Consider the following 12954-nt stretch of genomic DNA (forward strand, 5'->3'; position numbering starts at 1 on the left):
TCATTGACTGTTTCAGCAGTACTCCCTGGACGGTCAAGAGCAGGAACTTCAATATGCCATATTTGTAAAACGGTGTTGTGGGTTTGTTCTATGTCGTTGTAATTATTGTCACAAATGTATCATTTCTTTTGCAGGGAATCAAACAGTATATTTCAATTGCTTTTTTACCATTCCCTTAGCAGCTGAGGATGCAGAGAAGTTTTCCTTTACGATACCATCAGTAAATAAAGGAGAGCCAGCAAAGAGGGATCATTGGGTAGTGTTACCGCAAGGAATGAAAAATTCACCTACGATGTGTCAGACATTTGTGGCATGGGCTCTAGAACCGGTGTGGAAAAAGTATCCAGATTTAATAATGTATCACTATATGGATGATATATTAATAGCAGGGACACAATTGAATGCAGACCACATTTTACAGCACTTAGGGCATGAGTTAGAAAAACGGGGTTTAAAAATAGTGCCGAAAAAATTCAAAAGAAGGGACCATGGCCATATTTGGGCTCAATTATTACCAGTGGAGCGGTCTGCCCACAAAAAATAAAGATTAATTCGAAAATAGAAAATCTTTCTGATGTCCAAAAATTAATGGGGGATATACAGTGGGTTTGAAATATTTGCGGAGTTACTAATGATGATTTGAGGCCGTTGATGCCGCTCCTGGGGTCTTCAGTGGAGGCTCCAGAGCGCCGTCAACTGGACGAGGATCAACAGCAAGCATTGCAGAAAATTACTAAGAAGATAGCAACAGCCTATGCTCACAGATGTTCACCTACTGAGAGTATCTCACTTATGATAGTTAATTCAGGAGGGGAATGGAAACATCCACTAGGACTGATTGTGCAGTTAGGAAATACGGCGGACAGTTTGAAAGTGTTGGAATGGATTTTCCTCTTGTTTTATTATTTGTTATCTTAATAATAATGCTTATTGTACCGTGTTTATTACACTGTCTACAAGGAATGGTTCAAAAGGTAGTAAGGAATGCCTGGCTAGCTAATAATTCAAACGAGTGTCTTACACACCCAATGAATGAGCTTTGTTAGATAAACACGCTCAAAACAAAAAGGGGGAGAGGCTACCACATTACCCTAAGAACGTTTGAATAAAGCCTTATATGTGTTAAATTATTTGCGGAAGGAGAAAGGACCTTTTCAACTGCTAACCTGGGGACGAAGTTATGCTTGTCTCATTACAGATTCTGAAACTCATTGGGTACCCACAAAATGGGTAAAACCATGGGTGAAACAGTCACCATCGTCATCGTCGGACACATCTTGACACTATCAGGTGTCATCGCAATCTGGATGCCACCTCAGCCAAAAGAAAATGTATGGGTAACATTAGCAAATCAAACAGGACAGGACACCTTCTGTCTGTCTCTTTCCTCCCCGGGCAATCCCTTTTCAATCTGCCAGAAGGGTTATGGTGGCTGTGTGGAGATCAATGGGCTGGGAAACAGCTGCCCGGGAACTGGTCAGGGGACTGTACCATGGGCGTCCTAGTTCCTAATTTGCAAATAATTAATCACACTGAAATTAGCAGTATCATTAGACAAACATGGAAAGCTTTTAAGGCAAAGTGCTCTATAACGACAAATCCTTTGGTAAGATATAATATTGGTTTTCATAGCTTTATACAAGCACTTTTCCCATCACTAGAAGTAGCTTCTATCGCTAGGAGTAGTACAGCTAGAATTGTTTGCCTTGTAACATTCTGCTATTAATTTAAGCATAGTTGATATGTGACTGCTGGATTATGGTAATATGCCGTGTGAACAAAGGCTACGTACCAATAGACGGGATGGCTGTGGCGCGTGCAGCACGTCTGGCCAGCGGGCGCATACGCCATAGGCTCCCTGTGTTAAAAGGTGACAACTGAGGTGAGTTTCGACGCTCGCTGGCCACGTGTGTCGAAACTCGTTCCTCTAAAAATGTGTAAATACCGGGATTTCCCGAAGGGCAGTGGGCCGGTGTACAGCAAGGCCACCGTTGCCTCCGTGGGGACGCCCACGTAAAGCTGGCACCTACCGACTGCTGGGCTGAGTTCGCGGCACAGGACGATACAAGAATGTACAGAGGGTCCATCTTTCTCACAGTCCTTGGGTTGCGAATGATCCATCAGGTTTTGTTTATACAAAAACAAAAAGGGAGAGATGTTGGGATCACCCTGCATGGCTCGACCTTAAGGAGAAGGAGCTGTGGCATTTATCTGCACGGCTCGACCTTAAGGAGAAGGAGCTGTGGCATTGAGAAGCTGGTAAACAGCTGGATATCTGCACGGCTCGGCCTTGAGAAGAGGGAGCTGTGGCATTGAGAAGCTGGTAAACAGCTGGACATCTGCAGGGCTTGGCCTTGAGGAGAAGGAGCTGTGGTAAACAGCTAAGAAGAAGCAAGAAAAACAGGGACACCTGCAAGCAGCAATCCTGACTGTGTGAGAGGTGCGTGGACAGCACGTGATATCTTGTATATAGCCAATTGCAATAATGTGTGTAACAAACTGTAACCAATCATGAGTGTGTGCGCAGTGACTAAGCGAAAATTATGATATATATTGGAGTCAGACAAGACAATAAACGGCATTGACCTGATCATATTGGTCGTACGCGTCATGTCCGAGACTTCCGCGTCACAGCACTGTACCAACTGTTAGGAAGAAAATTAACTCTCTCCCAGTCGAAACCAGGACAAATACTTAAAAATTGTGTGGTGTAGAAGACTCAGCATTTTTAAATGCCTCGCAGGTAATGAGAAAATCCCAGCCACTTGTGTGTGTGGAAGCAAAAGATTTGCTTACATATGCTTTGAATGAGTTCTAAAAAGTGTGTTCTATCTAAATCTTGCTGTGTTGTAAGAAAAAGTAATTAACAAGATCTGGTATAAATAATTCAAACTTTTTTCCCACCTTGTTTAAGTATGCTGTTTATAATTTCCTCAATCTAAAGAATGTCATGACCACACTGAAGTCTCCAATTACTACTTGTAGCAACATCAACCTATTCTTATGAAATATATTCTACTCCTCTTTTTCCTCCTCTGACCACCCCTACTTCCCTCCATTTTATAATGATTTTCTTAATTTCCGTCATATGGAGAAACTGAAAAATGTAAAACCAGATATCTGATTACCCTTTTCTTTAATTTCATGATATTTACCCAGACAATATTTACAAAACTAAGATGTACTGTTACAGGGAAAAATACATTATTAATAATTAAATAAAAATTTTTGTCTTGGTCTTTGATACTTTATTGGCAGAAAAACTATACTGAGCATGAAATATCTGTCTGTGCTGAAACTGGGACTTACGTGTTTCAAATGCTTAATTTTTAAATTTCTAAAATGTTGTTTACCTGTCCATCAAGAATGCAGGCTGAATTATAGGTATTTTTTGCATGCTTGTCATGCATTATGGTTTGTCAAGAAAAATGCTTCTCTCTTGAGGCTTATAGGGACACTGATAGGTGCAAAATCTGAGATTTTTGGGGGTTTTTTTAGTATTATAGTTTAAACTAACAAAAGCACAACTCAGCAGCTTTTGCCATAAATTTTACCATTAATCACTTATTTATAAATATAATCTTTCTATGACTTTTGCAGGAGACAAATGTGAATACACAATTTGGGAATGGAATGCAGAGTATAAAAAAGTGTTTTAAGATCTGAAAGAAGGGTTCATGAGGGGGAAGTTTTCTACTTATTACTGTGATGTCATGTTCCAATTTGTACAGAGCACCTGGGATTTTTAGAAATCCAGTTCATTATTCCTGTCTACTCTTTCATCGTGTTCTCTCTGAACAAATTCAAGTGACGTTGGTTTAATGGTGTGTGGGATGCGTTATGCTGTTATGTTTGTAGTATCTCATTCAAGCAGCATGAAATAATATTGGGCATGCAAAATATTGGGAAAGTGGAGTGAACCTTTGTGCAGTGGGATGACAGGGAGGTTGTCAAGGAGGTTTTGTGACAACAGCGAATACTTAGCCATCATGGCTGTTAGTATGTGTAGTATCTCCTCAGCTGTGAAATACAAACTGTTGAGTAGATTTTGCTGAAGCTGACAGCACTTTCAAATGTTGGACTGCTTTGGATGCTGACACCTCCTTTGCATAATGGCAGTCAGTAGAATAAAAAGTATTATAATGGACTTATGTTGATTCCAGTAATGTGACAATTTCTGCTTCTGTTAGACCCACTTTTCAGCATATCCTTTTCTCCATATCCAGTTTCTCTTTAGTGTTTTCTGCTGCCTATGTAAAAAAAAAAAAATTAAATAGAAGCTTTCTTATAATTATTATGATTGAATCCTGTTTCCTGTTTACAATGTTTGGTTTTCTTTTTTTAAGTATGGTTCTTTCACTGCATTTCTCAACTTTTTTATTAATCATTCTGCAGGATGGTTAGATGGGAGAACACAGTACAGATAACACATATTGTTTATAGATTACTGTGATAATGCAAAAAGATTGTGAAGCCTGAAAGAAAACTGTATTCTTTGTATTACAGAGCTTCCTAAGGGCAAATATGCTTTTTCCCCCTTCTTATGTATGTAGCTGTTAGATAAATGTTGTCTGACCATGTTTAGTTCATTCTGTTTATCCTGGTTTCAGCCAGGATAGAGCTGGTTTTCTTCACAGAAGCTAGTGTGAGGCTATGTTTTGGATTTGGGATGAGAAACTGTTGATAAGGTGCTGATGTTTTGGGTTGTTGCTAAGCAGTCAAGGACAGTCCAGCTTCTCGTGCTGGCCTGCTAGCAAGGAGGCCGGGGGTGCACGGGGAGCTGGGAGGGGACACAACCAGGACAGCTGACCCAGGCTAGCCAAAGGGATATTCCATACCATATGACATCATGCTCAGTATATAAAGCTGGGATGAAGAAGAAGGAAGGGGAGGGGGGACATTCAGAGTTATGGCGTCCATCTTCCCAAGAAACCATTACACATGATGGAGCCCTGCTTCCCTGGAGATGGCTGAACACCTGCCTGCCCATGGGGAGTAGCGAATGAATTCCTTGTTTTGCTCTGCTTGTGTGCACGGCTTTTGCTTTACCTATTAAACTGTCTTTATCTCAAACCATGAATTTCCTCACTTTTACTCTTCCGATTCTCTCCCCCGTCCCATGTTGGGGGAGTGAGTGAGCGGCTGCGTGGTGCTTAGTTGCCATCTGGGGTTAAACCACGACATGTTCCATTTTTTCACTTACAATTTGCATAGTAGATTCTGTTCTCTTACATTTGTTTCAAAAATACCGTATTGAAGTGTAGAAATGTAAATGTTCTCATCCTGACTTACAGCCTAAGCAGCTGAGCACACTAAATAAAAAGTTCCTTTCACAGCAGCTATGTTCTGTGCTTTGATATAACAGCTCCTAAAGAAAGTGTATTGCAACATGAATTTATAGCAAAACTTTATGCATTTAGTCTGGTAAAACACGTTGGGGGTGGGGCAGAGAGCAAGCTGTTGTAAACTCCTATAAAGTACAGAAAACTTCTATTTTCCCTCCTTTCTAACAAGTGTGAACTATTGAGGTTAAGTAGGTGGGGCAACTGGAAATAGTTACTAAGGACAGTGGCATTTTTGTGGTTTAATAAAGGCAGAAGCTAATTATTCAGTTTTTATCTAAGTGAAATAATGCCAAAAGGGAGGTTACTGCAGAGCAGCTGCACTCCTTCAGTGTTACCCTAATTTACCACAGACACAACTGTCACAAACAGAACTTTTAAACTTGATATATAGCAATGAAAGTAAGGAACCCTTTGTCTGGAGTGCGTGCAGAAGAACTCCTTTATAGAAATCAACCAGCAGATGAGGGACAATGATGAAAATTTGATTCTTTGAAGTCATAATGGTCATTGAAATGTGTGAAATTCTGGTATTGAAAAGAGAGTGACTAGCAAGACTCTAAATCCTGGGTGGTTGCTGGAAGCTTGCTGGGAGGTTTTTCTGTGTTTTGACATCAATTTCCCATTGCTTGTTCCCTGTTTCCTTTATTAAAAAAAAGAAAGTAGGGAGTGCTAAACAGTAGATAGTTGATAGTGGTTATGTACAGTTTTTGTCTATGTGTGGAAAGAAATGCCATAGAAGAAACATGACACTTTTTGCACACCTGACCCATTATTCAAAAACACTTGTTTTCAGAGGTATTTTCAAGCATTTTGTCTCTTTCTCTTGAATTATAGAGTTCCATTTCTTGTCTCCTTTGGAATTTGTGCTATTAGTGGGGTACTTAACAGAAGGAAATTGTTGTTTCCTTGTCATCTTCATGCCGAATCCTGCTTTCATTGGCGCTGCATCTGTGAATCAGTTTTTCTCCCTGCTGTATAGCACGTCTATAATTTCTTATTAGTCTTTCCATAACAACTTTACCAGGCTTTTCACTATGACGAGTGCTCTTAAATAGCGTAAGTTATAATAAAGACAAAAACTCCTCTTAATTTGTAAGCAATTTGATATGTTTTCGGCTGCTTAAAAAAAGAGGGTGTTGTTTTGTCCCTCTCAGCTTATTCCAGGAAGAGCCAAAATGCCTCAAAATTGTTATTTTTTTTTCTGAATTATAAAAAAAAATTTCATAGGTTACTGTTAAAAAAACCAACCCCTCTATATATATTAAGAAAAACAGAATGGCAGAATGCATCTTTTAGGCGATAGCCTATGTTAAAAATGTGAAGTGAGGTTGTTAATTTTTAGTAAAGCAAATCTACACAGTTCAAATCTCAAGTCTTTTACATTGTCACCTTATTATTTAGAAGTTTGAATGCTGAACACCTCACTAATATTTTAATATGCTAATATAGCAAGATTCAGTAAGGAACACTTAAAAGAAAAAGTGAAACTAGCTGTCAAAAACATCTTTGTTTTGCAAAGTTGGTTCACAGGTAATTTCAATGAGAACTTGAACTCAGAACAAAGCACTGAAGACACAGTAGAGAGTTCAACCCAGTGCAGCATAGTTCTTTTCAAGTATTGCATTGTTTTAATGGCATCTTGGAGCGGGAGCTTTAGCCCATTGAAATGGTGCTTAAAGGACAAGTTATTCTGTCACTAGCTGGAGCTGTGTGGATGAAATGATCACAATAGAGTGTTGTAATGCATTTTAAAAGTGTGAGAAATCAGTTAGTGTAGACTAAGAGTGTGCCTACAGGGAACAGGAATTTTAGAGCTGCTGTGTTCTTTAGGTGTCAAGTATGTGATAGATGCCAAGCCTTTTAATTCCATATCTTTGGCAACAGCTCAGCTATGCTACAGTACCTTACATGTCTACAGCAAGCAAAAACAGTGATTTTATGTCAGGACAACTGGGGCTTCAGAAACCAGAAACTCATTGTCCTAACAACTGTCTGTTCAATTGCCAGCTTTAAAATGGGGAAGATATCAATAAACAATCGCTAGATTCCCAGAAGGCATGGAAACTTTAGCTATAATGAATCAAAGTATGAAGAGCTAGGAACACCATGTAGATATTTTAGTATCAGAAAGTAGGCAGGTTTTAGTTTTCACCTTGAAAAGATTTTTATGGGATGGATCCTATGATATTAGTGAAATAACTTTGATTTGGAGCCGAGTGCCCAAAAAACATGGCTTGAAGGGACTTATGGTTTGTCTGGCTTTTTGGTTTTATTTTCATCCAGATGAACAAGTCTAGGCGCCTCTTTACTACGGTTACCTCATAAATATAGCATCTGCTGTTTTTTAATAAACTTTTTAGATTGTCTTCTGTATGCACTAATATGCAGCATTTTTATGTTCCTCTGGTGTGGAGGCTTCAAAAAAGGAAATTGAATATGTCCATAATGTTATTTAACATAGTATCTTATTTTAATCCCAGATAATTCTGGAACAGTTAAAAAAACTCTAAATCTGAAGCATAAAATTCATAATGGACATATGAGTTGCTGAGAATAATAAAAAAATATTTTTCCTCATTATTTTGAGCTATTTTGAAGCTTCGTATGTTTGGAGGTATTTGATGATAACAAACTCAGAATCTCTGCATGTAGCAGGACTCAGATTATTTTGGAGGGGAAAAAAAATTTTGGTGAATATTCTTACATTTTCTCAATAGACATTTGTTGAATACAGAAATAAAGGATAATGTAGTAGCCCATTCTTATAAACAGGCAAGCTGAAACATTGAAGCCCCACCAAACTTTTACTGCAGGTAAAAAACACCTTTTTGTTACAAAAAAAGCAGTTTGCCAATTCAAATAAGAAAACTTTAAGCTATTTCCTTCTAAAACCATGGTTTAAGCTTCAGCAGTCAGAAATGCCAGTCTGTTATGAGGTGTTTTACATATGTGTTACACTAACGGTTACTGGAATGTTGCTGCTTTTTCATATCATTGCTAGACTCATATTAAAAATAAACATTACTTGGTCCTAATGAAAGCATTTATAATGGAATTGTTAAGATATTTTGACAGTTTCCTTTTGGTAGTCTGGGTAGAAATTTTAGAAGTTGAAAAATTAGTGTGCATGTTTGCCCTGTGCTGTCCCACTTGCAAATACAGGTCAAACGCTTTAAGTTTGCTCCCTGGTGCAGTTTTGAGGGACTGATATCCCAAAGTTTATTTTCTGAAGTAAAACAAAAAATTAGATTTGCCTCGTTACAAAGGATGATCTGGTGACGCCAGATCAGAAGCCACCTCTGTTGCCCCCTGCTACCAAAACCTTGCTGCGCAAACCGCTGCGGCGGAGCGGGCTCCTAACGAGCGGCAGCTCTGACTCAGCGTGGGCGGGGCCCAGGGCGGCGGCGGCAGTTTAAAAGCCAGTGCGCCCGCCATTTCGGCGAAGCTACCGGGGCGAAGGGCTACGGAGCGAAGGATCGCGCCGGGGGAGCCTTCTCGAGGCGGCCAAACCGCGAAGGCGGCAGCACAGGGAGCGAGAGAGTGCCCTAGCTTCCCCCCCCGGCCGGCGGAGCGGGCTCCTAACGAGCGGCAGCTCTGACTCAGCGTGGGCGGGGCCCAGGGCGGCGGCGGCGGCCAAAGCCCTTCGCCTACAAGAGCAGCCCCCGGGAGCGCGAGCGACCTGGGCGGGCAAACAGGGCGTGGCACGTCAGGAGGGCGTAGCGCGTCAGTTTGCGCGGCAGTTCGCGCGGGCAGGGCGTGCAGGGAAGGCGTGCGGGCGGGGTACAGTACAAGTGACCATCGTCCTCCTAGAGGAGGCGCAGCCATGGTCGCCACTCGGCTGAAAATCGGGGCCAGAAAGACTGTGGCGACACAGACGGAGCTCCTGCTCAGGTACGTGGCTGTCGAAGTATCCGGCTGCAGAGAGTGCCTGAGCCTGTCGGTTGTCCCAGAGACCGATGGGGACGCTACCTGCGTGCGGTGCGACCAGGTCAGCGACCTGCTCAGCCTGGTGGCAGAGCTGAAAGAGGAAGTGGAGAGGCTGAGGAGCATTAGGGAGTGTGAGAGGGAGAGAGATTGGTGGAGCCACTCCCTGGCGGCCCTGAGGCAGGGGCAGCTGGTGGAGGCTCCACAAGCAGCAGGAGATCCCCTGTCCTCTTGCTGCCGGGCAGAAGGAGAGGACCTAAGAGATGAGGGGAAATGGAAGCAGGTCCCTCCTCGGAGAGGTCGGCGAATTCCCTCCCGGCCTCCCTCACCGTCCCAGCTGCCCTTACACAACAGGTATGGGGCTCTGGAACATGAGGGACAGGAACATGAGGACCCTGACGAAGGTCCGTCCGAGGGGGTGCCTAGGGTGAGTCAACGAGCCCCATGCATCAAGACGTCCTTAGTTAAGAAAAAGAGGAGGGTGATTGTTGTAGGTGATTCCCTCCCAAGGGGTACAGAGGGCCCAATATGTCGACCAGACCCAACTCACAGGGAAGTCTGCTGCCTCCCCGGGGCCTGGGTGAGAGACGTCACCAGAAAACTCCCTGGTCTGGTTCGGCCCACTGATTACTACCCGCTGTTGGTCATGCAGGTTGGTAACGATGAGGTTGCGCTAAGAAGCCCGAAGGCAGTCAAAAAGGACTTGAGAGCACTGGGGAGACTGGTCAATGGAGCGGGAGCACAGGTAGTGTTTTCGTCAATCCCTTCAGTGACGGGGAAGAATGCTGAAAGGAACAGGAAAGCACACCTGATCAACACTTGGCTCAGGGGCTGGTGCTGTCGTCAGAATTTTGGGTTTTTTGACCACGGGGCGGTTTACACGGCACCAGGTCTCCTCGCAAATGATGGAGTGCAACTGACGCCGAGGGGAAAAAGGATTCTTGCTCATGAGCTGGCAGGCCTCATTGAGAGGGCTTTAAACTAGAATTGGAGGGGGGAGGGGCTAAAACTGGGCTCACTAGAGTTGAACCTAGGGGTAGGTTCAACGTGCCAGAGTTGAAATCGATAGCCCGGCTCAGGTGCATCTACACCAATGCACGCAGCATGGATACCAAACAGGAGGAGCTGGAAGCCATTGTGCAGCGTGACAGCTATGACGTAGTTGCCATCACAGAAACATGGTGGGATGCTTCTCATGACTGGAGTGCTGCAATGGATGGCTATAAGCTCTTCCGAAGGGATAGAATGGGAAGGAGAGGCAGTGGGGTGGCTCTGTATGTTAGGGAGTGTTTTGATTGCATAGAAATCGAAGATTGTGAAGACCAAGTAGAGTGCTTGTGGGTAAGGATGAGGGGGAAGGCCAATGAGGCAGATATCTTGCTGGGAGTCTGTTACAGGCCACCCAACCAGGATGAAGAGACGGATGAGACATTCTATAAGCGACTGGCGGAAGTCTCGCATTCGCTGGCCCTTGTTCTTGTGGGGGACTTCAATCTACCGGACATCTGCTGGAAGTATAACACGGCAGAGAGGAAACAGTCTAGGAGGTTCCTGGAGTGTGTGGAGGATAACCTCCTGATGCAGCTGGTGAGTGAGCCCACCAGGGGAGGTGCCTTGCTGGACCTGCTGTTTACAAACAGAGAAGGACTGGTGAGAGATGTGGTGGTCGGAGGCAAAAGCCCAGCTAGAGCTCAGTCTGGCCACAGTCGTAAAGGATAATAAAAAATGTTTCTACAAATATATTAACAACAAAAAGAGAGGCAAGGAGAATCTCCATCCCCTACTGGATATGGCGGGGAATATTGTCTCCAAGGACGAGGACAAGGCTGAGGTACTTCATGCCTTCTTTGCCTCAGTCTTTAATAGCCAGTCCAGGTATCCACAGGATATTCAGCCCCCTGAGCTGGAAGACGGGGATGGAGAGCACAATGTACTCCTCATAATCCAGGAGGAAGCAGTCAAGGACATGCTAAGCCACCTGGACACCCACAAGTCTATGGGGCCTGATGGGATCCACCCAAGAGTACTGAGAGAGCTGGCGGAGGAGCTTGCCAAGCCACTCTCCATCATTTATCAGCAGTCCTGGTTAACAGGGGAGGTCCCAGAAGACTGGAGGCTTGCCAATGTGACGCCCGTCTACAAGAAAGGCCGGAAGGAGGATCCTGGGAACTACAGGCCTGTCAGCCTGACCTCTGTTCCAGGGAAGATCATGGAGCGGTTGGTTTTGAGAGTGCTCACAGGGCATCTGCAGAACAGCCAAAGGATCAGGCCCAGCCAGCATGGGTTCATGAAAGGCAGGTCCTGCTTGACCATCCTGATCTCCTTCTATGACCAGGTGACCGGCCTAGTGGATGAGGGAAAGGCAGTGGACGTTGTCTACCTGGACTTTAGTAAAGCCTTTGACAGCGTCTCCCACAGCATTCTCCTGGAGAAACTGGTGGCTCGTGGCTTAGACGGGTTTACTCTTCGCTGGGTGAGGAACTGGCTGGATGGCCGAGCCCAGAGAGTTGTGGTGAATGGCGTTAAATCCGGCTGGCGGCCGGTCATGAGTGGTGTTCCCCAGGGCTCGGTTCTGGGGCCAGTCTTGTTCAATATCTTTATAGATGATCTAGATGAGGGAATTGAGTGCTCCCTCAGTAAGTTTGCAGATGACACCAAGCTGAGTGGGAGTGTTGATCTGCTGGAGGGTAGGAGGGCTCTGCAGAGGGATCTGGACAGGCTGGATCGATGGGCAGAGGTCAACTGTATGAGGCTTAATAAGGCCAAGTGCCGGGTCCTGCACTTCGGCCACAACAACCCCATGCAATGCTACAGGCTTGGGGAGGAGTGGCTGGAGAGCAGCCCGGCGGAAAGGGACCTGGGGGTGCTGGTTGACAGCTGGCTGAATATGAGCCGGCAGTGTGCCCAGGTGGCCAAGAAGGCCAACAGCGTCCTGGCCTGTATCAGGAATAGTGTGGCCAGCAGGAGTAGGGAAGTGATTGTGCCCCTGTACTCGGCACTGGTGAGGCCGCACCTTGAATACTGTGTTCAGTTTTGGGCCCCTCACTACAAGAAGGATGTTGAGGTGCTGGAGCGTGTCCAGAGAAGGGCAACGAAGCTGGTGAGGGGTCTGGAGCACAAGTCTTATGAGGAGCGGCTGAGGGAACTGGGGTTCTTCATCCTGGAGAAGAGGAGGCTGAGGGGAGACCTTATCGCTCTCTACAACTACCTGAAAGGGGGTTGTGGCGATGAGGGTGTTGGTCTCTTCTCCCAAGTAACTAGTGATAGGACAAGAGGAAATGGCCTCAAGTTGTGCCAGGGGAGGTTTAGATTGGATATTAGGAAAAATTTCTTCACTGAGGGAGTGGTCAGGCGTTGGAACAGGCTGCCCAGGGAGGTGGTGGAGTCGCCATCCCTGGAAGTGTTCAAAAAATGTGTGGATGTGGCGCTTCAGGACATGGTTTAGGGGACATGGTGGTTCTGGATTAATGGTTGGACTTGATGATCTTAAAGGTCCTTTCCAACCTAGTGATTCTGTAATTTTATCTAATAACTAATTCTAATATATATATGTACATAGATATTAGTTGTTACATATAGATACATAATAAATGAATTCTAGTACCTGCTCTGCAGTATCAAATAATCAATCGTTTATTGTGGGAAAGATAACCTCCTACCTCTTCCTTCATGCTAAGCATAGCTT

Source organism: Phaethon aethereus, assembly GCF_964289735.1.
Source record: "Phaethon aethereus genome assembly, chromosome: W".
In the NCBI taxonomy this organism is placed as follows: Eukaryota; Metazoa; Chordata; class Aves; order Phaethontiformes; family Phaethontidae; genus Phaethon; species Phaethon aethereus.